Genomic DNA, 25,006 nt, shown 5'->3' on the forward strand with positions numbered 1-25,006 from the left:
AATTCTGTTGGGGGTTAAGAATGCCTCCAAAGCAATTGAACTGTACAAAGGAGACGTAATAAAGAGACCCACAAAGAGCCTGGGTAGCTCAGTTGGTAGAGCATCAGACTTTTAATCTGAGGGTCCAGGGTTCAAGTCCCTGTCCAGGCATGATGGACCTCTGTTTCCTTGGGCTACTAGTATTTAAGCTTTTTTCCCAAGGAAAATTTGGGTTAAACTTCGATGACTTTTACCAACCTACAGTGAGAAAAAGCCCAGAAGTCAGCTACCTTCAGCCTTAACTAGTAGTTGAGGTTTGATATTCTGTTCCAAACAAAAGATGATTTTAGCAGTTTATAATAATAGAGACTTCCTGAGGAATGCAGTACAAAACCCTTACAGCCCATGAAATATAAGAAGGCTATCTCTCTAGACTAGGGTGCTTTAGAAAAGGAACTGGAAACTATATTTGTTGGGTAAAGTATTCTCTGGGTCAGGACCTTTAGATTTTCAGTTCTTCACTCTCACAACTGACCTACTTGGCAGATGGGAAAGCCCTCCACTAAACCGTGATAATGTCATATTCTAATGATAAACCCAAAAGGTAGGGAGTTATTTCACAAATACTGCAGTACGATCTTTAGGTGAAATGCTCACCCTACCCAGAAATATTGGCATACTTTACCATACGTTTCTGCAATTTTGTCCTGTTGTGTGTTGGTGGTGCAATTTCTTGCTCAGTGGATTGTATTTCTCTTTAGAAATATACATTTCCCCCCTCCCTCTCTGTGGAAGGATTGTACTTCCCATGCCATTTGAAGATTATGTGATGGTCTGCATAGAAAATGCTAAGGAACCTAAAAACAAACAAACAAACAAAATTCCTCCTGGAACTAATAAGTATGTTCAGCAAAGTCACAGAATACAAGATCAAAATAGAAAAATCAATTGTATTTCTATATACTAGCAATAAACATGTGAACACCAGAATTAAAATGCAGTACTTTTTGTAAAAAAGGAAAAGAACACTTAGATGAAAATCTATCCAGACATGTGAACATGTACATGCTGGAAACAACAAAACTATAAAATTCTGATGAAATAAATCAAAGACCTAAATAAATGGAGAGAGATTCCATGATTATAAAACTCAACATAGCTAAGATGTCAACTCTCCTGGAAATGATAAAGAGGTTTAACATAATTTAACATAATTCCTATCAAGATCCAGGTAAGATTTTTTTGTAGCTATAGACATGACTATTCTAAAATTTATATGGGAAGAAAAATGAGTTAGAATAACTAGAATGATTCTTAAAAACAGGAATAAAATGGAAGAAAATATTCTTATTATTTCAAGACTTATTATACAGCCACAGTTATAAACAGTGTACATTTTTGGCAGAGGGATAGATATATGTTGATGAAACAGTATAGAGAATCCAGAAAGCACCACATGCAAGTACATCTAAATTAATTCTTACAGAAGTGCAGAGGCAATTCAGTAGAGGAATAAAAGTCTTTTCACAAGATTGTGGTGGAGCAATCCATAGGCAAAAGAAGACAACTGCCGCCTAAACCTCACGCTTTATTTAAAAAGTAACTGAAAATGGTTCATAGATTTTAAAATAAAACATAAAACTATAAAACTTTTAGAAAAAATGTGAGAAAATTTGGGGGACCTGGGGCTTGGAGAAGAGTTCCTAGACATAACACCAAACACACAATCCATAAAAGACAAATTTGACTGACTGGGTTTCATCAAAATTAAAAACGTTTGCTCTGCAAAGGACTCGTTAAGAAAATAAACGAAGCAAGGTACAGACTGGGAGAAAATATTTGTAAATCACATATCTGGCAAAGACATATCTAGAATATACAAAGACCTCTCAAAACTCCACATTAAAACAACACTCAATCCAATTAGAAAATGGTCAAAAAACATGAAAAGACTTTTCACCAAAGAGGATATACAAATGGGAAATAAGCACATGAAAAGATGTTCAATGTCACAAGTCATTTAGGAAATATATATTAAGACCATGGTGAGATATCACTACACACCTACTGCAAGAGATAGAATAACAAATGGTAACAACTGCCAAAGGTTGGTAAGAATACAGAGAAACTGGATCGTTATACATTGCTCATAGGAATGTAGAATGGTGTAGCCACTCTGAAAAATAGTTTGTCAGTTTCTTAAAGGGCTAAACACACACTTACCATACAACTCAGCAATTCCACTCCTAGGCATTTATCCCAGAACAATGAAAACTTATATCCACACAAATCCCTGTGCATTATTACTTATAGGAGCTTTATTTGTAATAGCTCAAACCTGAAAACAACCAGAATGTTCCTTAATAGGTGAATAGGTTAAACAAGCTGTGGTCCATCTATACTATGGAAGTATACATCCATACTCAACAGTAAAAAAAAAAACAACTGTTGATACATGCAACCTTGATACATTATCTTTCCAACTTCATGTGAATTTATAACTATAAGTATAATTACTTCATGTGAATTTATAATTATTTATGATTATTTCATTGAAATAATATATTTATTATATAATATACACACTTCCTCTTCCTCATGGACTTGGCCATGTGACTTGATTTGACTAATGAAATGTCAGTGAAAATGTCCAGTCTGACATATCAGAGAAGTTAAGAACCATTATGTGGGGTTTAGGTAGAAGAGCCGTTGGTAATCAAATCACCTGGTTCATAGATAGGTGAGTTCTGTATGTTGCTGTGAGCTTTAAATGAACTGCTGTGACACAATCTCCCATTCAGATGTAACCCTGCAAGATAATGGTGAAAAGAAATCCTCCCAGTGGCTAGAGCTTTAGATGGTTCATTTGATGTTCCTCTTTACATGGAGAGAGAAGTGGCCTAAGATAAAGCTGTATATGGGATCCTAGGCAAAAGGGAATGGTTGGCTGGAAGGTCAGGAATCTGGAAAGGGTAAGATTTGAAGATTAGAGACCAGCGGTGTGGAGAAATGCATGTGGACTGACTTGTGGGAGTTGTCACAATGTTGAGGATCTTTTATCATATTTTAATACCTTCCAGATAAAATCTACTTCAGAACAGCCACTGAACAATTAGCTGCACAGATCAACTCATCCAGTAGATGTCATCACCCTCAGGCATCAATAACAGGAATTTCATCTTTTAAAATATTATTAAAAGATTGAAGGAAGGTTGTTTTACCCTCTTTTTTTTTTTTTTTTTCCTTCTCCGTGTGGGGCTGAAGTTTGGTGAGTCATGTCTCCGGTATCTCAAATGATCCCAGATACTTTAAGGTTGAAATTTCCAGTATACAAACATCTAACTGATGCTAGAGAGCCATAAACCACAGCTAGCAAGAGTGAATGCTGAATGAATGCGGTAACATTGCAACCAATGCACTGTGACAACACAGCAAAGGCAGGTGAGGATTATTCATCCTAGAAGAAATGTTAGGAGAAGTTAATAGACAAATCGTTTGAATTAGTCACGGGAAATGGAGAGCAGACTGCATTTGTCCAAAACCTCTGGATCCATTGATCCCAACATTTGAACAAAAGCTTGAAGGAAGCCAGGGAGTAAATCTTATAGATATCTGAGGTAAGAATTCTCTACACAGAGGGAACAGCATCAGAACAATATGTTGGACACGATAAAATAGAGGAATAAAAGCAAAATATTCTCTAAGAGGTGAAGACAAATACCTACTTAGTCACACAGGCAAGAATCCTTCAGCAGATGAGGAGGAAAAGAATCCACATCACAACTGTGGAATAGAGGTGGGAAAAAAATGGAATCAGAGAGGACTGTTTAGAATAAGTGTGATTTCCCTTCACTAACTGCAGGAAAAATCACAGATGGGGCATGTGGAGTGTAGTCTCTGGGAGAGTTAACATTGTGTCCTGTTTGATACCAAAAAAAAGCTGGTGGCCTTAGAACCATTTCCTTAATTCTTTGACCACTGTGGAACGGTCACTGTCTTTCACATCTTCCTTATCTGACTCTAAAAGGAAGAGACATTTCGAATACCATTATATAAGTGACAGTGTTTTTCAAATCACTCAGAAGTGAATGGGTGTAAAATTAATATAAAAAAAGGTCATGAATGGTATTTTAACAAATGAAATAGAAGATATAGGAATAGAAATAGGAAATATCAGAATAAACCCGTGCAGTAAAATACTGTTTGGTAGAGTTTGGTCTCTCTGTCTTTCCAAATATCTATCATCTATCTATAGCTATATCGATATTGGTATAGATGATAGAGATAGATTCAGATAGTTATCTCTCTCATATATATATATAAATCTCTCTCTCATATGTATAAATGTATATATATATATACATATACATACATTTGTTTGCATATTGTACTGAGTTGTGACTTAAAATGTATTTCGACACTGAGTTGCAGTCAGAAAAGTTTTGAAAAAAGACTTTCTTGAGAGGGTATAATTTGAAGATGGCAGCATCTCCTTGAGATGACAAATATCTGGGGGTGGGGTGTCGGGGTAAGAGCCCCAAAGGAATAATGGAGTTTCGCTTTCCTTGGCTGGGGTAGCTGCATAGCTGGGCTCAGGTGAGCCTAGCTGCAGACCCGAGGAGCTGCATAGCTGGGCTCAGTGCGCGTGACTGCGGACCCGAGGAGGGTCCTCTGCTGGTGCGAGCTGCTAAGCTCGCCACTCCACCATCGCTCCTTAAGTTTTATTGTGGACGGGGACATGGAGTACAAGGAGAAAAAACAAACGAACAAAACAAACAAAAACACACTAGCATACAAGCCTCGGCCTAGCCATGTGACTGAAGGAACACTCTGCGCTCACTGTCCAAAAGCTTCCAGTACTAAAGAGAAAAGATTTACAACCTTCCAGACGGACCCCTTCTAGCCTCATCGCAGAGGCAGCCGCAAATGAGAGCTGTGTTCGGGAACTTCCCAAAGGTTCTGCTCTCTAATATAACCCTCGGGAAAAGGAAGGTCCTATCTTATAATAAAATGTATTTGTTTGTTTAGTCCAAACGGCCCCAAACGAGATACAGTCGAAATTGTGACCCCCGTGTAATAATTTGAGAAACAACCTGGGTGAACTCTATTTCAGGCGCACCGTACTGAAAATCTTGCGCCCTTGCGAGCAAGCAAAATGCCTCTCTTTTATTCAAAGTGTCATCTATAAGATTTTTCGACAGGTAACAGAGGAGACGGTTAACACGTTTCCTTTCCGGTGGCAGCAGAGTTGGCTCCACGACTTCCGATCTTCTCCCCGATAAGGGTTCACCCAGAGTTTTGCTCCGCGGGCTCTTCCTCCGCTCCGAGAGGCTAGCGGCTCGAGGGAGTGGGGAGGGGTGCTGGGGAGGGGGTTCAATGACGAGCTTTGGGCACTCTTGGGCAGGTTGGAAAACTGCAGACCCGAAGGTGATGACCCAAGGTCATCTGGTTGCGGAAGAGCTGATCTACGTGCCTCGAGAGAGAGGGGCGACAGAAAGAAAGGAAATCAGAAAGAAAGGAAATCGAAAAACATGTTCAGCGCAGAAACGGTGACATAATCATTGAAGGGAATAACAGTGGCTTCTGTCAGGGGCTAAGCAGAGTGGCGAAGCGGTAGCGTGCGGGGCCCACAACTCCAGCGGTCGATAGATCGAAATCATCCTCTTCTAGAGAGTTTTTCCATCCCTTGCTATTAAAACTTTACTCCAACTCGGCTACAATCACGCATAAACACCGAATCAATTCCTACCTCTTCCATGTTCAACCAGTTAACATTCACGAGTTTGAGAATCCTCTAGTTTGGCTTCTTGCTTCCCAACTTACTTTGAAATCCCACCATTCTCTCACTAGGCAATTCCAAAACCCTTCTAGCTATCTGAAGTGACACACTGCCCCGAATTGTAAAATTCCTTCCATCTCTGGTGTCCAGTAGAGGAGCAATGGAAATATTCCTTCAGCGGCGGTGGTCTTATATCAATATATTGTATGCGACCTCTTGGAGAAAGAGGTGATAAATTCCATATTTACTTCTGTTACAACTTCCAGTAAAGGCCCTTTCAACTTTGTTATCTACTTACGATGTTTTCATTGATTGCATTCTATTAGTAAATGCAAATATAAATGAAACCAAAAGAATTAATTATAACAGATTTGTGGTTCTGTCACATATCAAAATTTCAGATTTCAGTGTTTATACCTATATTTGGTGCAGACTAGTATAGTAGGACGATCGAATAAAGACTTTAAGCGTAAGCACACATTATATTGGCATAAAATTCTGTGGAAATACAAATTCAAGGAGAAAGAGATCGGTGAAGTGGGAGATGTCTGGACCCAGTTTTGGACAGTGTGGGTTTTGAATGGAACTCATTCTCCGAGTTCCTTAACTTAACAACCTTAAAATGACCTTTCTTGAAAGAATCGTATTCAATCCGTGCCATTTTTATTGTTATTGGAAGGAATGGTGTTAGAAATCTTAAAACGTTATTCGTTTTTCAATTTCTCAGAATGTTAGTGCCCTAGTTCACTCAGGATAAGCCTGAATATTCAGCCGCAAATTAAATCTCCCACTTCTTTGCTCCCCTCCTGCAGCTCCGACCCCACCGGGCTGTGTGAGGATCGCGATTGGAGAGGGTGGCCGGGGCGGGGGGGCGTGGCTGAGCGAGGGACAAAGCCGGGTGCCTGCGGAGGCGCTCAGGCTCTCGGTCGGTAGACAAGAAATCCCTTTGGCCCCCTCCGGAGCCTCGCGAGCCCGCCAGAGTGCCATCGTACCCGCATACTCAAAGTGCGAACAACCGAGGGCGACACACATTCAGCCTCGGGGAGGCGGATGGAAAAGGAAGGAAGGAAAAGGTAAAGGCAAAGGAAAGGAAGAAGGGCGGGAATCGCCAAGCAGCAAATCCGGCCTCCGTTATTCCCCGCTGCTGGCGCCACGAACGCCGTCTGGGCTGCCCAGGTCCACGCGCCCGGGTCTCCGGTCCCGCGCTCCCGCCAGCGCCCCGCCCCTCGCCCCCAACCTCCACCCACTCACCCTGAGGGGCTCGGACTGCCCTCCCTACTCCGACTCCGGGGGCGGGCGGGCGGACTCGGTGCAGGGCCGGGAGCCGGAGTCTGGAGACCCAGCGCCTGCTCGACTCTAGCTCTGGGACTCTAGCTCTGGGACTCCAGCCGCGCGCGTCCTCTCCAATCCCTCTCCTCGTGCCGCGCGCTGCAACCCGGAGAGGAGAGAAGAGAGGCCAGAGCGCCCAGCTTAGGCCTCAAACTAGCAGAGCAGGCTACGGGGGCTGCTGAGGTCCCGCGTGTCCTCTGTTTCCACCGGCCGCTCACTTTCGGATGCAGGACCTGGAGGGTGAGGAGCTCCCCGAGACCCTTTCACTTTCCTCGCGCAGGGATCCCAACCGACACCGGAACACTTCGACTGCGGCTGAGTCACCAGGCGTCAGAAACCTCGGGAGCCCAAACCCGAAGTCAAAGTCACCGACCCCGCCTCACTGCTCCACATGGGCACTTACGTGGGCAAGCTGGGACTCTGGCTGTCACTCCCAGCAGGGGGGCGCACAGACTTGTCGGAGAGGCCCTTGAACCGCCGGCCAGCTCAGCCCCTTCATCAGGTCCCCCGGGTTCAGCACGTCCATCGTGCCCACCCTGCCCCTCGGCACAGACCTGCGAGGAGCCTGCCGAACTGGGATCCTACCAGTCCCAACGCGTGCGTGGTCAATGAGGCTTGGAGGCCCTTTCCCATGAACAGGTCCCGGAATTCCATCATGGGGCCTCTTCCCTCAGACTGGTGGGAAAGTTACTTCAAGGGGGAGTATCTGGTCTCTTCGGCACCCCAGGGCAACAAGGAGCCCGGTGACCAGGAGGCTCCCTCCTCGTGAGCAGACAGCGCCCTCCTCCACTGCCCCAGCAGAGGTAACGAACTCTGCAGGGGTCTCACCTTCTGAGAAGCCCCAGACCCATGTGCGAAGGAGACAGTGCTGAGGGCCCTCAGAGAGTGCAAGAAGGGGAAAGTGAGGTGGGAAGAATCACTTGTTCCATGAGAGCTTGGACAGTAAGAGGATTCCATAGACCAGACCATCTGCGTTTAAGCCTCTGACGAAAAATGGAGTCCTCACTTCTTTTGTGCCCAGGCCTGGGCCTCTGAAGAGAAGCCTCGACTGCTGAGGCTCAGATCACAGCTTGCATAACAGGCCCAGCTGCTCCTCCATGGACTCCTTGGCCAGCACACACACAGGTGGCCCCCTTGGCTCCCAAAGAAATGCTATTACAAGCTCTTACAGCTCTTCTAGAGATTTCTCTGAGCCTTGGAAGAGTATTCCCAGTACATCACTCCAGGTACCAGAGTGGCCAATGAAAAGGAAAGAACACTGGTCATCCGTCTCACTCTCCAGCCCCAGTGGTATCAGATGAGTCCCCAGAAACATCTGGCAGCTCTGGGCAGCAAAATCAGATTCCCCTGCCTCTGTCAAACCCTGGGAGCCAGTTGTCCCTGACTCCACCTCCTCAGCTCAGTTATGCGGTCCCAAAAGACCTGGCCTTAGGGAAGAAAGCTGGGCTCCAACGGAGCAACAAAGCCAGAGAAGATACGACTGAGGTCACCACAGACTCTGTCCCTGACACTTGGTCTGCTATTCAGCCTCCCCTGTCCCAGGGCACTGATCCTCAGCTGGAAAGCTTACATAAAATGCAGAAGTCTCCAAGTCCACTGGACTTCCCGCAACCTACCGGAGAGGCAATCAGTGTGGCCCACTCACCTCTGAAGACAGCGAGCCTGCTGGCCTCACATGGGTGCTCCCAGTCAGAGCCCCTTTCAGGCACCTCTTCAGACTCAAAACCCACCACTACTTTCATCCTCCTGACCCTTGTGTCTGCCACAGCACCAGTCACTGAGACCACGTGGCCACGTCAACCTCTCAGGCTGCCATACCCCGAGGCTCCCCTGCCATTAACCCTGCAGCACCCACCATGCAAAGCACTTTGTTTGGATTGATGAGCAGCCCAGCCCCCCATCTTCCTGCATCTGCACCTCCTGTTGCAACTTCTGCTGACCGCATGTCAAAACCCATCATGGGGCTCCCCGCCAATAGTGAGACAGGAGGCTCCTCATATTCCAGAATTTCAAGCACAGCTGCAGCATCTTCACCTCCGGGTATCTCAACTCCCACCTTCAAGCCTATCTTTGGCAGCATAAGACCACTTAAAACTATGCCCGTGAGAGCTCCTTTCTCTTTCAAGCAGACCACTCCTCCACCTACTCCTGCTTCTACCCGTCTCTTCCATGGCCTGGTCAAGGCTACCTCTGTAGTCATGTCCACCACCTCAGCCAGCACATCCAAAGGCTCCTTTAAGCCGCCTTTGGAATTTGGTGTAGTGAATGTTACCAGTACCATGGGCCGCACTTGCTCCAGTCCTTCCACTTGCCCCCCTTTCCCACTCGGGGCTGCCTGTGCCTTCAGGGCCAGCTTCTCCCCAGATGCAGCATTCACTTTCCCACTGAGCCAGCGTCCAACCATTCCTACTGTGCACACAGTCACCATCTTTAGCCAGGTTCTTCCCAGTGCTGTCCAGATATCCCCTACCAGGAACACTGCCGATTTTAGCGCTGTGGGTGGCCCTCCGGCAGCTTCAGCCCTAGTAACCACCAGCCAGCCTGCATCGTCATCCAGGATCTCCAGTTCGACGTCAGCATTCACAATTCCCTTGGAGTCAAGCTCAAGGCCACCTTCCCCACTAACCCTGGGAGCCACTCCCCAACCTGCATTTGGGGCTACATATGTGCAGAAGCAAGAAGCCCCCAGCCAGCCCTTGGCCCAAGCTTCTGTAGCTCTCCCATTTTTGGAAACTCAACAGTGGCCTCCTCAACCCCAACATCAACCCCAGCCCAGCCATCCTTCAGCGGTACCACGCAGTCAGCCTCTGGGGGTTTGGCACCACCAGCCTCCACCTTTCACATCCCTGCCAGCTTCCGGCCGGCCTTTGACAGCACTCCAGTAGGTTCCCTTTGGTCTACTACGAATGGTTTGGGAGTTGTCACCCAAACAACCAGACTGGGGCTTGTGGCTCCGTGTTTGGCAGCACAACCCCACGACCATTTGACTTTGGGGGATTAGTGAGCCCTGTGGACTGTGAGGAGACTGGGCTCAGCGTCACTGCCCCAGACGCGAGCTCCAGCTCCGGAGCACTCAGCCCTGGAGCAGTGCCGAGTGGGAGCACTAACGCCATCACACCCTTGGGGAAAGGCTGGGGCCCAGGCAGCCAGGGCCGGACCAGCCAGGGCACACCTTTGGCCCTGGGGAAGGCCAGCATTTCTGCAAGAGAAACTATGTTTGGGGACCCCTCCATGGCCCCCTTTGCTCAGAGCACCCCTGTCACTGGATCAGTTAAGGCAGGCAGCAGCCTTGGCTTTGGGATGCCCTCTCCACTGCCCCAGGGCTCTGTTGGGAGAAGATCTTTCAGACCGTCAGCCCCTTCGTTTTCCATTGGTGAAAAATCAAAAACCCTACAGAATAGGGAGCAAGGGCATTCCCGAAGGCATCATGCCCACAAGAAATAATTTGTGTTCCTTGCCACTCGTACTCTAATTTGGACCTCAGCATAGTAAAGTGCCTCAGTCACTTCTGATTCTCTACAGCGAAAATACCCCAGATCTAAGGTGAGAGCTTTGCACATTCACCTTGAGGTCCTAATCTACATTCTAGAGGAAAATGAAGGACTAAAGTATCTAGTGGTGATAGCAGAATGAAACTGAGTGGAACCAAAGCTTTGGAATTGAACAGAGCCTTGCCTTCCCCTCCCTACCCACTCCTTTCTGTGTCAACGGTGAGCTCAGTCAGGATACTGCCTCCTGCTTTTTTCTCTGGGAACAGACGTGCCAGGGAGGCAAAGAGTACAACCCATATTCTCTTGCATCTTTGGGAGGAGGATTAGATTCTCTCTAAATCTTAGCCTGCTTTTATTTGGCTCAAAGAAGTGGTTCCTTTATCTGGTCCCCTAGGGAGGCCGATTCCTCATTTCTTGCTATTTTGCTCCTCAGTTGGCTCTTGGAGAAGATTTTTTTTTAGTTTAATTTATTTATTTTGGAGAAGCTTTTAATGCAATTTGACCGTGAAGCCAACTTTTCCTTGAGGATCAATGGTCTACCCATGAGAGCATCCATGGGAGGGCCAGGGGAGGAAAAACACAGAGTGGAGCAACCTTGCTTCTTTTCTTTACGCCATAGGTCATAATTCCTCCATAATTACGAATGAGAAATGCTCAAGTAGGGAACCAAAGCTTCTACTTTTCTTTTAATTTGTACCTTATAAAAGCACCCTCTACCTCACATCTCTCCCAGATAGGGTGGGTAGGGCAGGAAGACTCTTGGGCCTGAGAACAAAGGGAGAAAGGGAGGAAGAGCAGATACCTAAGCTGACCTCTGTACTGTAACCAATGGGAGGTCTATGAGTAGCTACGACATATTCCATCCTGATGGAAAAAAAGAAAAGGCAAGAATGATTCCCTGAATGCATCTATCTCCTGTTTTATGGATACCTTGGAAGAGACCTAACTGGAAAAATAAGCAATCTTAAGTTGGTTGATAAAATAAAAATAAATTGTTGAAATGAGTTTATGATACAGGAATTGCTATAAAACTCATATCTATTCAGAGGCAGAAGGATATTAAGAAACTTGCCCAAGCTCAACCAGTCAGTAAAGGTTAGATTTGGGATTTCAACCCTATTGGCTCCAAAGTGTGTGTTCGCTTCTCCCTCACTACAGCAAATCACCAAAGTCAGAACTCTAACCCAGGTATATAGGACTCTAAATATCCATGCTGTTTCTACTTTGAAAGGCATTCCACAACCCAAGATTGCCATCTTACAGTGGGGGGGGGGGGATCAAGAGGAAAAGTATTAGACAATTTCTACAGCTCTTTACATGATAATTTAACATTTATACAGTGATGACTGTATACCTTGTATCGTGCTTTGCACCAGCCATTCAGAGGTGAAGGAAAACTTCTGCTTTGGAGATTACAATTTAGTGGGGAGACTGGTAAGTAAGCCAGTGATTCCATAACAAGCGACAGGTACTAAGGGAATGGAAGCAGGGCAGAAGGTCATCTTATCTAAGTCTTGAAACTTGAATTCTGTCTTACGGTGTGTGTTCTCCAGTTCTAGCAACTGGAGAAGGGTATTTCAGGCCAAAGACAAAACACGTGCACAGGAGGGTCTGGAAGACAGAACGCATCTATCTGGGTAACTTTCAAGGAGTCAGATATGGTTTGGGAGAAGAAGGGGCAGATCATGGGTATGTTTATAAACCATATCGTGCAGTGTGCACAAGGTTCCAAATACAATGGAGAGTCATGGAAAGATTTTAAGTAGGAAAGAGACAAGCTTGGGTTTAGATTGCTCTAGCTGTCATGTGAGGGAGGAGTCAAAGAGGAACAGGCTGGAGGCTTGGAAATGTGTGGGAGGCTGCGGAGACACCAACAAAGATGAAAGATACAATACATTCAAGCTAGGTAATTAATTACCTGGTTAACAGGGATTGTTAACCAGGTAGTTAACAGTGGGCGTGGGGAGGCAGTAGAGAGAGGAGGGATTAAGAAGCAGGACTTGGTGACCGATTGCACCGTGTGGGCGGAGGAGATGGGCAGAATAAGGGTAAGGGGGAGTTCGAGAAGACCGACCCTTAGCCATTTGACTTGGAGGATGGAAAATGTAATTTTGGCAGAATACATGGAATGTTTATAGACTTGAGTGTGAAATGACTATGGAATATGAAGGAAATATTTGTCATATTCAATCATTCATTCACTCAAAAAATACTGGGCATCTGATACTGGTTACTAGGCACTCTTCTAATATTTGGGATGTTCTCAGTGACATAAAATTCCTGTTCTTCTGGAGTTTATGTTCTAGTATGGGGCGTGATTAAAAATAAACAATAAACATAATAGGAAATAACTCCCATGTGAAAGAGATTGCAAACGGCCTGGCAAAAATATAGAGCAGGGTAGGTGGGTTAAGATGGCGCTACAGTTTCATCTGAGCTCTTATGAGAGGTTGACATCTGAGCAAAGACTTGAATTCACTGACAGACTCAGCCATGCCAGAGTATGAGGGAAGAGGATTCCAGGCAAAGAGAAAACCTGATGGAAGTCCCCAGGAGTGAGATGTGGAACAAGCAGAGGCTTTGGGACAAATAAATGACATGACTTGACTCACTGTTAGGATTGTTCTGGCTGCTGGCTGAGCTGGGACGGTAGAGGAGTGAAAGCGGGGAGACTGGGAGGAGGGTTCTGCGGGAATCCACTGGGATTCAATGGTGGCCCAGACGAGGATGCTTACAATGCAAGTGGTGAGAAGTGGTCAGATGTATATATATATTTAACTGATTTGCTCTTAAAGGGGTTGTGAGGTGTGAGATGAAGAGAGGAATCTGGGATAAAGCAAAGGTTTTTGGTTAGAGCAAATGAATGTATGGAGTGTCTGGTGAGGGCTAGGGAAAGATTGGAGCGTTGTCAATGTACCTTAGAATATCGAAATCTTGGGAAAAGGTGAGATTCCTTACGGGGAGGGTATAGAATATGAAGAAGAGGGCTAAATTCATCGCTTTAGAACGGCAGGAAGTTAATGAACTTTTCAAGTGCAGTTGGTACAAGTAGAAAAACTCTTCAAAAAATAAAAAAAACTGCTTCATCTCATACAATTAAAAAAATGAATTCCAGATAGATTAAGGACTCTGATAGTATGAAATAAAATTATTTTAAAAATAATTTATCTTTATAAATTATTTTAAATAGGTAGGAGGAAGGAAGCCTCCTTCGGCGACTTTGATTTTTTGGGGGGGCTCAGAGTCGTCAGTTGGAGAGAGGTCCCCAAGAAGTAGAGTTCAATCAGGCCAAATGTTGTGTTCTCTTATTCTTTTTCCTAACTCCGAGATGGGGGAGAATGAAATAGGAAGAATGTGGAGATTTAAAAAAATAACGTCACTTTTCGGTTGTTTCAGTTCTTTGTGTTCCCTTTCCTTCTCCTCCCTCCCCGCCTCCCCCCGCCCCACCCCTCCGGCCCCCCGGCCCCCCGGCCCCCGGCCCCCCGCCCCGAGAATTTGAAGAAACCATTTTGTTTCCCTTTTATTTAATTGCCTACAGAGGAACAAGCTACCAGTTTGCTGGCCGGTTAGCGCAGTTGGTTAGAGTGTAGTGTTAATAACGCCACGGTCGCTGGCTCGATCCCCGTACAGGCCAATTTGTACGACAGGGCGTTCCTCTTACATTTCTACACAGATGAGAGTTCTTCCAGTCTCAGGTCCACTACGATATCACAATTAATGTCAGGGAGACCGACGAACCTCCCGCTGAGAACTCAAAAAAATTTAAACACACATCTTTGATTTACCCCAAGGTTGAAGTCCTCCTTTGAATCCCATCTACAGGGTGCAAGGATAGTAGTGAGTGACTAGCAAGGGAAATAGAGCCGCTTTGGGCATATTAGTTTTCCACTGGGTAACTGATTCTTGCAAAGAAACTGACCCTACTGGATTATTTTCGTCCTAAAATAAACTGGGAAACCATCCACACTTTCTACACTTCCACACTCGGGTCTTAACTAGTTCAGCGAAAGGTGAAACAAGATTTTTTTTATATGATGTGTGAAAGAAAAATTTATTAATATCAACACAGTAGGAAAGAAACAGCTTTGCCAGTTGTCTCTTTATAACAGGGAAAGAGCTCCCAATGACCAAAGCTGGAACAGTTTGAACAACAGATGGTGTGGTTTTGGATTATAATCCAAAGTATAAAATACATATTCATGAGTCCATACTGATATAAATAAATCAATGAATACAGGAGAAGGGAAACATTTTCCTTACAGAAGCATTCCAACTAATATAAGTAAATACTCCCCCACCCCCCCAGGAGAGGAAGCTTAATCCCCTCCCTTCCGGAATATGGGCCATACTGAGTGACTAACTTCTAAATAGTAGAGTAGGAAGTAGGAAAAAATAGGAACTTCGCAAGGGAGAAAAATGGCAAACACTACCTTAAAAATGATCAAGGTTGGCATCACCATTGGTAAGCTGTGCTCCTATCATGTAACATCCGATATGATGCGATGGGACAAGTACTTTATCCTTGTGGTCTCCCACAAAAACCTATAACCCCAAACCAATCATGCAAAAAACATCAGACAAACCCAGATGGAAAACAGTCAAGTATGCTACAGAAATACTTCATCAACACTGAGAAACTGTCACAGACTAGAGGAGGCTGAATACAATGTAGGATCCTGGAAACAAAAGGGACATTAGTGTAAAACCTGGTGTGATATAGTCAAAGTCAGGAGTTTAGTTATTAGTAAAGTACCCACGTTGGCTTCTTAGTTTTAACAAAGGTACCATGATAATGGAAGAAGCTAATATTAAGGGAAACTAGGTAATGGGTATAAGGCAATTCTCTGTATTGTCTTTGCAACTTTTCTAAAATTATTCCAAAATAAAAACTTAATTTTAAAAATTACAATAAGAAACATGTCTCTTTGCCACCACTGAAATCAGTGTTGAGGCAAACGCCTGGTTGACAGTACTTCCATGACAGGTCGTTGTTCAAAGCTGAAGGAATGTGATATTGATGTCTTATTTTGGTGAGGGACATGGCAGAGATATTTATATGGTTATCTGTGCTAGATGACGTATACTTGTCCTGCCAAATACTCTCCTAGAGTCCCATTCGCACACTGAAATGCAAACCAGACCAATGAGATTTGTCTTTAGCGTGTAAAAGACATCTGAAATGGAGCCATCTGGTTTATGTTGAACTTGAAGTTCGGTGGGTTTCTCTCACAAAGTTTCACCTCACACCCAAAGGGTTTTCTTTCCTACCTTGGGCCTAAAATATTTCCATTTGGGCCAATAAACAACTGAACCACTTCTCTTTGTTACATCCTGCCCCACAAAACTGGGTTTATCTATCACACCAAGGTCCCATTATAGAATCCAAGTTTTTCAGAAAGAACAGTGGCCAGTTCAATGTTCTTTGGTGGGTTCTTCACAGAGCTCAGACTTCTCCCAGGTAGTATTAATCATGCCCTCTTTTTTGTTCTTAAAGACTTCATAGATTACGTTAATGCTAGGTGGATTTGTGTGTGTGTGTCTGTGTGTGTGTGTGTTTTAAGTTTTAGGCATCTCTGATGTGCATAAATGCAGGTGGTTCCTAATTTAACTTAGTCTTCCCATTAATACACATAATACCTGATACTTAAAATACAATAGGAGAGGTGTATTGCATTGGGCAGAAAATTTTAAATCTTACAGGTTTGATTACAATGAAAGAGTTCTTCAAATAGAAATGAGTGGAAAGTGTGTACTTTACAGAAGTACTCGAGCTGTTGAAATAAACAACAAAAGGAAATAAATTGCCTGCTATTGCAAGAGATACAGGCAGTTTCCTTACACTGTTCTCACATGCCCTAGGAGCTTGAAATTACCCTGCGTGGTGTTGGGGAAGGAATTTGGACTCTGCTTTTGAGTTACGTCAGCTCAGGAAGCAATGCTGTGTACCTGGCCTAGATCTAACACGCCTGTAGAAGTCTTATAGATTGAGGCTAGTCATAACCCACACCATCTGCCAGCACTCCCCAAAGAATTTGAGTAAATGAAAACAGGAAATAGAGATTTTACATTATTTTCCCAAGGTCCCAAATATAATGACAGGTTTGGGACAAAGAACCAATGGAGCCTGACATCACAGTTTGTGCTCTTAAGCATCATTCCATACTGCCTCTCATTCTCAAAGGGCAGGACAACTCTCTGATATTTATGCATTGATTGTTGATTTCAGGAACTAGGACCAGTTAAGAACTTTATGACATTTTTAAGTAAGACATGTCTACCTAAGTTTTATATTGTCTATATCTCTGTGTCAAACATCGTTCTTAACATGTATACATTTGCTGAATTCTTACCTTTGTTTTTCCATTTGCATGCCTTTACCTGCCACATAGCTCCAAAATCAAGATTGGGAAGCACGTTTCTCTTTTGTAAGATATTGCTTTATCACAGTAAGAGTAGAAAATGGTGTGGTGAAGTCCTTCAAAGTGCTCCAGTTCATGTTATGTTTCAAGACCGATAAGCACCATCATTTCCCAATTGCAGATTTGAAACTGAGAAATATCTCCTATAACGAAGTTGTAAAAGCTCCTAGAGGTGAAATGGTTTGGCTGCCTATTTCAAGGGTCCAGAGGCTCAGAAAGTTTTTCTTGTCTTGGCACAGCATGTAAACTTCTGTGCATATTTCAGGCGAGAGAAAGTAAAAGAACTTGATAGAAATTCTGAGAAGTAGTCCCGAGACTCTATCATTAATCAAAAATTCTTGAGAAATGCATTGGTGAAACAGGAAAGTGACATCTCCTTCAAAAACTATAAGAATTAGCTTCGTGCCATAGTTGGCTCCGTGGCTTAGTTGGTGAAAGCGCCTGTCTAGTAAACAGGAGATCCTGGGTTCGAATCCCAGTGGGGCCTAAGGTGGCTGTGTTTTAAACATGGCAAACGAAAATTGGAATTAACTGCAGTTGACATGCCTTCAAGTCCTAGGAGGAGATAGGGACAGCATTAGTCCCCTTGCTTAAAAAATAAATATAATATCAACAACTCTCCCAAGAGCGTTACTTGCCCTGAAATCATGAGATGAAAATTAGAATTGCCTAGGGTGCTTCTTGGTCTTTCCTGTACCTTTTAGATCAGGTGTCAGACATTGCCAGTTCGGTTTTGTGTGATCTCTTCAATTATTTTTGCCTCCTAGAACTTTTAGCACAATGGAGATGTTTGTTTCTCTTGACTGATTCATTGCATGGTCAACCTCTCCCCTCAGATCCCCCCAATTTTGCGCCAGATAGCTTTTTGGCACATTGAATAGCGCCTTAGAGCCATGCTTCTCAAAATTTTGTGAGCATATGAATGACCTGGTATGGTCCATTACAATGAGGGTTTTAGATGACTACATCTGCAACAGGGCCTGAAAGTCACCACTTCTACAGCCTCCCAGATGAGTGACGTCTACACTACTGTTACGTGGACCATCCAGTGTGGGGCCAGGCTACTGAATTAGTGATCTAGTTTCGACGGGTGTGCTTTCAAGTTCTGCACTTACATATGTTTACAGCTATTTTCCACACCCATTACTTAGTCTGGAGTTGTTTTTACCCATTTGCCTTTAGTCAAAGCTAATCCAAAACCAATAAAAGAACAAGGGAAAAGTTCTAATATAAATTAGAGTAGTGTAAATCAAGTAGTGTTATAACCGTTTCCTCTTTTCTTTTCAGTTTATTTTTACTGGAGTATAGCTGCTTTACAATGTTGTGTCTGTTTCCGCTGTACAGCAAAGTGAATCAGTTATACGTACACATATATCCCCTCTTTTTTTTAGATTTCCTTCCCGTTGAGGTCACCACAAGCACTGAGTAGAGTTCCCTGTGCTATGTGGTAGTTACCTCTTTTACACATAGCCGTGTATATATGTCAATCCCAATCTCCCAATTCATCTCACTCCCCCTTCCCCCCTTGGTTTCCATAACTTTGTTCCCTACATCTTTGTCTCTATTTCTGCCTTGCAAATAAGTTCATCTGTACCAGAAAATGAATGACCATTTATCTCTGTGGTTTCATTTGGCAACTTTAAAAATAATTAACTGATTTCGTGCAATCTTATTATAATACTCAGTGCATGTGCCCTTTGCTACCTCAGGCTTGCATACTTTTTCAGGACATCTGGTAGGGTCAGGACTGGCCACGTTGGGGGCCACTCATTGACTGCTTTACAGTAAACTTCTAATCAAAGTACTGGAAAATAATAAATCATCATTTTTGCTGCCAAGTCCATATCAGGGAAAAAGCGGACTCCAATCTTGCTAACTGGGAAATACTGTCTCACTTCTCTGTTTCCTGCAACCTTGGGACCAATCCAAGTTTGAGTTGCTGAGAACAGGAGTTTTCAGCTTGGCTCTTGGTCAGACGTGCTGATGCAGAGCTGTCCTATCACGAAATTCTCACCGAGAATTCGAGGAAAGACCATGGTTTTGCTGCTGAGCACCTCCCTGATCCTTGAGGTAAAAGCTGGGAAGTGGACAAATACAGTGACGAAGGTCAGGTGAAGTGAGGAGAAAAATAAAGTATAGTCTAGTACGTCAGCTGTTGCACAGATTGACGTCGCTCAGAGCACAGGCGTTCCAGGCCAGTGTGAGTGACACTGGATAAGAAGTTGACTGACGACTCCCACCTCAACCTACTCGGCACAGAGTCCGGTCCCATGAATTCCCAAACACTACTCCTTTTGTCACTCCCTCCTGGGGCACAGCCCACTCCGCCCCTGCTCAGCAGTCTCCTCCGGACAAGCATGCCCTCTCGGAAGTCTGGGGGTCTTCGGGGCTCTGTGTGTTATGTCCTGGGTCCAACGGTGAGCAAGAGACATGGAAATGAAAGTCACAGGGTACTGTCGGGTAGTTCCTTGTAATCACATGCCCTAGGAGCTTGAAATTACCCTGCGTGGTGTTGGGGAAGGAATTTGGACTCTGCTTTTGAGTTACGTTTGGTTATGAGTCGTAGAGTTCCTATATTCTTATTTTAACACGTTTTTAAAAAGGAGGGTAAGCAAAGTGAGTGAGTGATAATATACTAAAAGAGAAATACTCAAAATTATTAGACTTGGGGAGCACCAAGGAAATGCCGTTTTATTGGACTTGTAAAATGCAACGTGCGTGTGACGTTTCCGTGGTGCAGCGGTCAGCACGTTCGCCTTACACGCGAAAGGTCCCCGGTTCGAAACCGGGCGGAAACAGTGCCCTTCCCAGGCTTTTGCCACTTTACCCACAAGTACAACTACTTCCTTACTACCTTGCTGCCCTCTCTAAGGTGCCCGACCTCGAAACAAAGGGTTTCCAACCTATCCTCACAACAGCAGTGCTCAGAACTACATCTTGTTAAAGTACTTACTGCATTTTAACATTTCTGTAGGTTCCTCGGACTCCAACGTCTTTTACATTGTGTGAATTATGAGTATGTCCTTCCAGCCTGTGCCTAGTGTTTTTCTCTCCGAATGGACTTTTGAGGAAAAACGTGCTCAGTTTTTGTTGTTTTGGTTTGCGGGGTGGGGGTGGGGGTGGGTACAGTGTAGCAATCTTTCTTGTATGCTTGTATGCTTATTATGTGCTGTCTAACATATAGTTGCTCATCTCAAAGGCATGGAGTATTCTGCTAAATTTTCTTCAACAGACTTTACTGTTTTCACTTTCACTGTAGAGGCAAATGATTTGAAATGCAAGCAAATGGCCAGGAAGCAGCTGAGGTACGCTTACCGCAATTAGAAATGAATAAGTGAATGAATGCCATCAGACAAACAAGGATGTAAATCAAACAAACGAAAACCAAAAGGTGATGTTTCCAGATGTCTTCCATCTCCGGCATTTTCTTTTTTTCCTTGCCAGAAATATTTTCAAAAACCTTCAATATAAAATTTGTGTGTGGAGAAGGTGGAAAGCAATGGAGGAGGGGGTGGAGGAAATGAATCAGAAACGTTTCCCGTCCCCAGAAAGTACACGTGGATTTTGTGTCCGGCAGAGGCCGTTGCTTAACCTCACTGCCCTTTCCTTTTTCTCCTAGTTCCCGGGGTCCGCGTTGGTATCCCCGTCAATACTCTCGGGGACTCGGTCTGCAGTCCGCCTTGATCCGGGTCTCTCTGCTCAGGTGTTTGCACAACGCGGTCAAGGCCAAGCCGCCCCTTCTCCGGAAGCCCAGGCTGCGCGCCGGGATCCGTAGGCCGACTCGCCTCAGCCACCTAGGCTTGCCTGGGAGGGGTGGCCGCTCGCTGCCACGAGTTGTCCTTTGGGCGCAGACACCTGTCGCTTACGTGGGTTCAAAAGGCAGTTGCCTTTAGGCACAGAACAGTCCCGGCCGGGCTCGGAAAGGGGTTAGGGTGGGTTTACCGGCGTGTGTGTTTAGAGACAAGTCTGTGGGACAGACGTACGCGGAATGGGGCGCGGGGGCCCTCGCAGGCAGGGTATCGAGGCCGGCAGGGGCTCCTCTCGGACACTTCAGGGGCTCGGCATCCCGCTCAACTCAAGGTGCGCGCCCGGAGGGCGGAGATGGTCCGCGTTGCCACCAGGAAGCCCGCCTCTTCCCGGAGTCAGGACCATGAACAGCGCACTCTGCATTTGCCGGGCTGTGTGAGGGATTTCTCAGAAGAGAGAAAGGACAGGGGGGAATGTTCTGGTATAGTATATTGAGCTGGTGGTGTGTGTGTGTTTTAGGCACCGATTTTTTTTTTATTTACAAAACACAGGAAGTACCGCATACAGTATTTCTACTTGATGGTTATGGAAGAAATGTTCATATATTAAGGTGTGGGGAAGTCATGGCTTACGTATGATTTAACTAAAACTTAACCCTGACTAGAGCAGCCTGTGTTGCGACCTATTAAACATACCTTTTACATAAGCTTTCACCGTTAAAAAAAAAAAACCCAAAAAACATAAAACAAAACCATACCGTTACATCTGCTTTAACCATTTAACTTCTACATTACCAGAAGTAAAAATGTCTGTTTTAAAGATGAAGCTTAAACGCCTCCCTTCCTGGGACGCCAGTGCCAGTAGTACTTCCCCTCTACAGGGACCCTGGCTCTTGTCCCTCGTGGACTAAGGGGAGTCACATGATCTGAATGCCTGGGAGTTTTCTCAAACCTTTGGGGGAATTTTAGCTGGCTTTTGCTTAGACTAGGTCAGACTAGATCTCAGATTCTGTGAACTTTGAGAGGACAAAAGTATGACAGACAGAAAGCAGTGTTTCTAAAAGAGTTGCCTGTCACCTAAACATCTGATGGCTATTTTATTATGTGGCCCTGAAGATTATGGCCTGAAATCCTCTCCACGGCCACTCCTGTGTCTTCAGCTTCATTTCGTACCTCACTGCCCCCTCTCTCCCAACCAGCAGCCCTTCGTCCTACCTGCCAGCAGTTCCTCTTGTTTCCCAGGGATGTGTGCACATATCATTCGTTCTACCCCAAATACTCCTCTATACCTAGTGAACATCTCCTCAACCTTGAAACTTGACCTCCACCATTACTCCTTCAGACAAAACTTTCTAAGTAAATCTTCACATTTCTGTTAGCACTGTACACCTCTCTTTTATTGCAAAAGCCAGTTAGGTGAAAGATGGCAAGGCTGGGATGAGAACGCATTGCACTCTGGATTCCAAGTTTGGGCCGTCAAGAACATTACCGTACCGTGCCTGTCTCTCAACATCCAAGGTCCTTCTCTCGAGGCAGTTGTACATTTTGAGGCATCTCTTTTGCCCAATTTGAAAACTAAAATAAACATGCAACCAAATTGTCTAAAAAGAGCATGTCTGTCTGTTTGAAATGTATGTGGTATTAAATCAGTTCCTAAATTCCCACATTCTATGTCAAATTTGATTTCTGGAATGTGTGTACCTTTACTGAAGGACTGAATTCTTGCCTCGTTTTGCCTTTACCGTTGACTTTTGCATGCTTTTATCCGATGCATGGTTTATCACAGAATTTGCCCATGATTCTCCCTCTTAGTGAGGCTTACTCTTTTAACAGTAAGAGGAAAAGATGTGATTCTTACAGCCGAACGCATTTCCAAACCAAATAGATGTGCACTATTTTTTAAAGCTTAATTAAAGAGAATACAGGGCAGTCATTAGTCATCCGCGCACACATCATCAGGGTCCAATAGAAGTACATCCGAATATATGACGCGGGTGGAAGCATGGCAGATTAACAGATTGATTGCAAAAATTTGCAAAGAGCACTCGCAGGAGAAAACTTGCTTTCAGGGAATGACATTCTTGCTATCACGTATGCAATGTTCTAAGGGTTACAATTCTTATGATTTTAAATATAGAAATTGAAAACAACGTTGTAGTATATACACTCACCGCGAATTACATGAATCTGTCGGAGTCAACGGTTTTGCGGTTATTTCCATCCTCACTCCGGAACCAGCGACTTCGGAGGTTTCATTTAATTAAATAGGCATGCTTAAGGTCCTGTTTCACGCAGGGGCCAGTGGCGCAATGGATAACGCGTCTGACTACGGATCAGAAGAGTCTAGGTTCGACTCCTGGCTGGCTCGGAACCCTTTTGACACCCAATCACCTTGCAATTGACACGCCGACCAATTCTTCAAACTTCTCTCCGATCGCAATGACGTGCTGGGAAAAGCTCCCTCACCTTCCTTCTTGTTGCCCCACAGGGCAATCAATCCCGCCTCTTGCGCAACTCGGAAGGACCCTTCAAAGGCGATCACAGGAACGTTCACAATCTAACCTTTTCTGGTTTCAATCTCATACCGCAAATATGGAGAAAGATTCAGTCTCACACGGCAAATATGGAGAAAGGATCACACAGAGACACCTATACACAGATTCAAATCAAAGAGGCTTTAAGAAAAAAGAAGAGGAGGAGGAAGAACAAGAAGAAAGAAAGAAAGAATCAATGTGGATCTACGAGTGTCTTCACCAATATTAGCTTCACTGGGTTACCCCTCAACCCCTTCCGAATAGAGAGACGAGAGGCTTTGACTGAGGCAATGGTAAATCTAGAAAGGCCGGGCTTGTGCGGGCCGGATATTGGAGCTGGTCCTGACCACCACGCTACTCCACATTCCATGCCGCAGCTTGCTTTCCAGGACCGCGACTTCCAGAAGAGCTCTGGTTAGGCAGTTCCAAAATGCCGGGGAGGGGGGAGGGTGTAACGTGAGTGACGTGTAGGATTTTTTTGTTTTTCTTTTTCTTTAAGTAACCTGTGCCTTCCAAGTCTCAGAGACGTGTAACCACCTTGGGTGGTAAGGAGTAAAAGCAAGTGAAAGGAGTGGCCCGTACGGGGATCGAACCCGCGACCTTGGCGTTATTAGCACCACGCTCTAACCAACTGAGCTAACCGGCCGGGACGTGACGTAGCTTTTCACTTCAAACTTTTAACCCCACCGTTTCCCGCAGTACTTCTTCGGCCAAAGACAAACGTTTACTTTTCACGGTCCTCGGACACCTAGCTGCTCCATGTGTAACCCACCAAAGATCTGCTGTGCCCTCTACACAGAGAGCCAAACTCGGACAGCAGCGCTTTGTCCAAAAGGAAGCCTTGGGTTGCACGGCGCCGAGCCATTTACACAACAGCACATACTTCCATGGATTCCCCCGGCCGTTGGCCGCAGCTTCCTCCAAAAACGTCGGCTTCCTCTTTCACGTCCAGGAGTACGACTGAAAACTGGTGTGCCTTCTTTCCGTTTGGTTTTCTTTCAGGAGACAGCGTCTCATTCTGTTTATTTTGGGTGGAAAGCAACAACCACCACCAAATTCTCCTGAGAGAAGCTACACTTGGAACTTAACCTTTGAAAGAGGTTGGGGGGTGGGGATGGGGAAGGAGAGAGGGCGCAAGAGGAACGAAAGAGGAGAAGAAGGGCTGGGTGGTCGGGGGCCGGTTAGCTCAGTTGGTTAGAGCGTGGTGCTAATAACGCCAAGGTCGCGGGTTCGATCCCCGTACTGGCCACTCCCTTCACTCACCTGCGCAGGGAACCTCCCCTGCCGAGTCCCTCAGGAGGAAACCTGGCTCTTAACCTGCGCACACCTGCGAAGACGGTAGAGTCCTCTCCACAATAACATGCTCCAAGTCCACCATCCCTCGCGGGCCTTTTTATCCACTCCTTACCCAAACTCGGCTCTCGGCCCACTACAACTTCAACATTCTTCCCAGCAGGCAGTGTACTCTTTCCTCCGGGACCAGTGGCTGAGGACAGAGACACTTGCAGGGCCAGAGGACGCAAGAGTGGGAGCTCGACCTAACACGAAAAGTGGGCGGGAAAAAGTGGAAAAGATTACTGGCAACCTTTGGTTACAAGCTTATTCGCTTTTCAATTCTCTTTCCAAAGTAGTTGCGCAATCAACGTCCTTTCTCAAATCCTCAAGAGATACAAAGTAAATAGGCGTTCTTTCAAAGGTCGTTCTTTCCACGTCTCTGACGACTCTTTCA

At 45.0% G+C, this 25,006-nt stretch overlaps 1 pseudogene across 1 annotated transcript; it reads left to right on the plus strand.

Annotated features, from left to right (window-relative positions):
- Positions 1-7,478: 7,478 nt before the first annotated feature.
- LOC307193073 (POM121-like protein 2) lies at positions 7,479-10,531 on the plus strand (annotated as a pseudogene). Its single transcript has one exon. The product of its transcript is annotated as a POM121-like protein 2 (transcript).
- The last annotated feature ends 14,475 nt before the right edge of the window (positions 10,532-25,006 follow it).

This window comes from Stenella coeruleoalba, assembly GCF_951394435.1.
Source record: "Stenella coeruleoalba genome assembly, chromosome: 10".
NCBI lineage: Eukaryota > Metazoa > Chordata > Mammalia > Artiodactyla > Delphinidae > Stenella > Stenella coeruleoalba.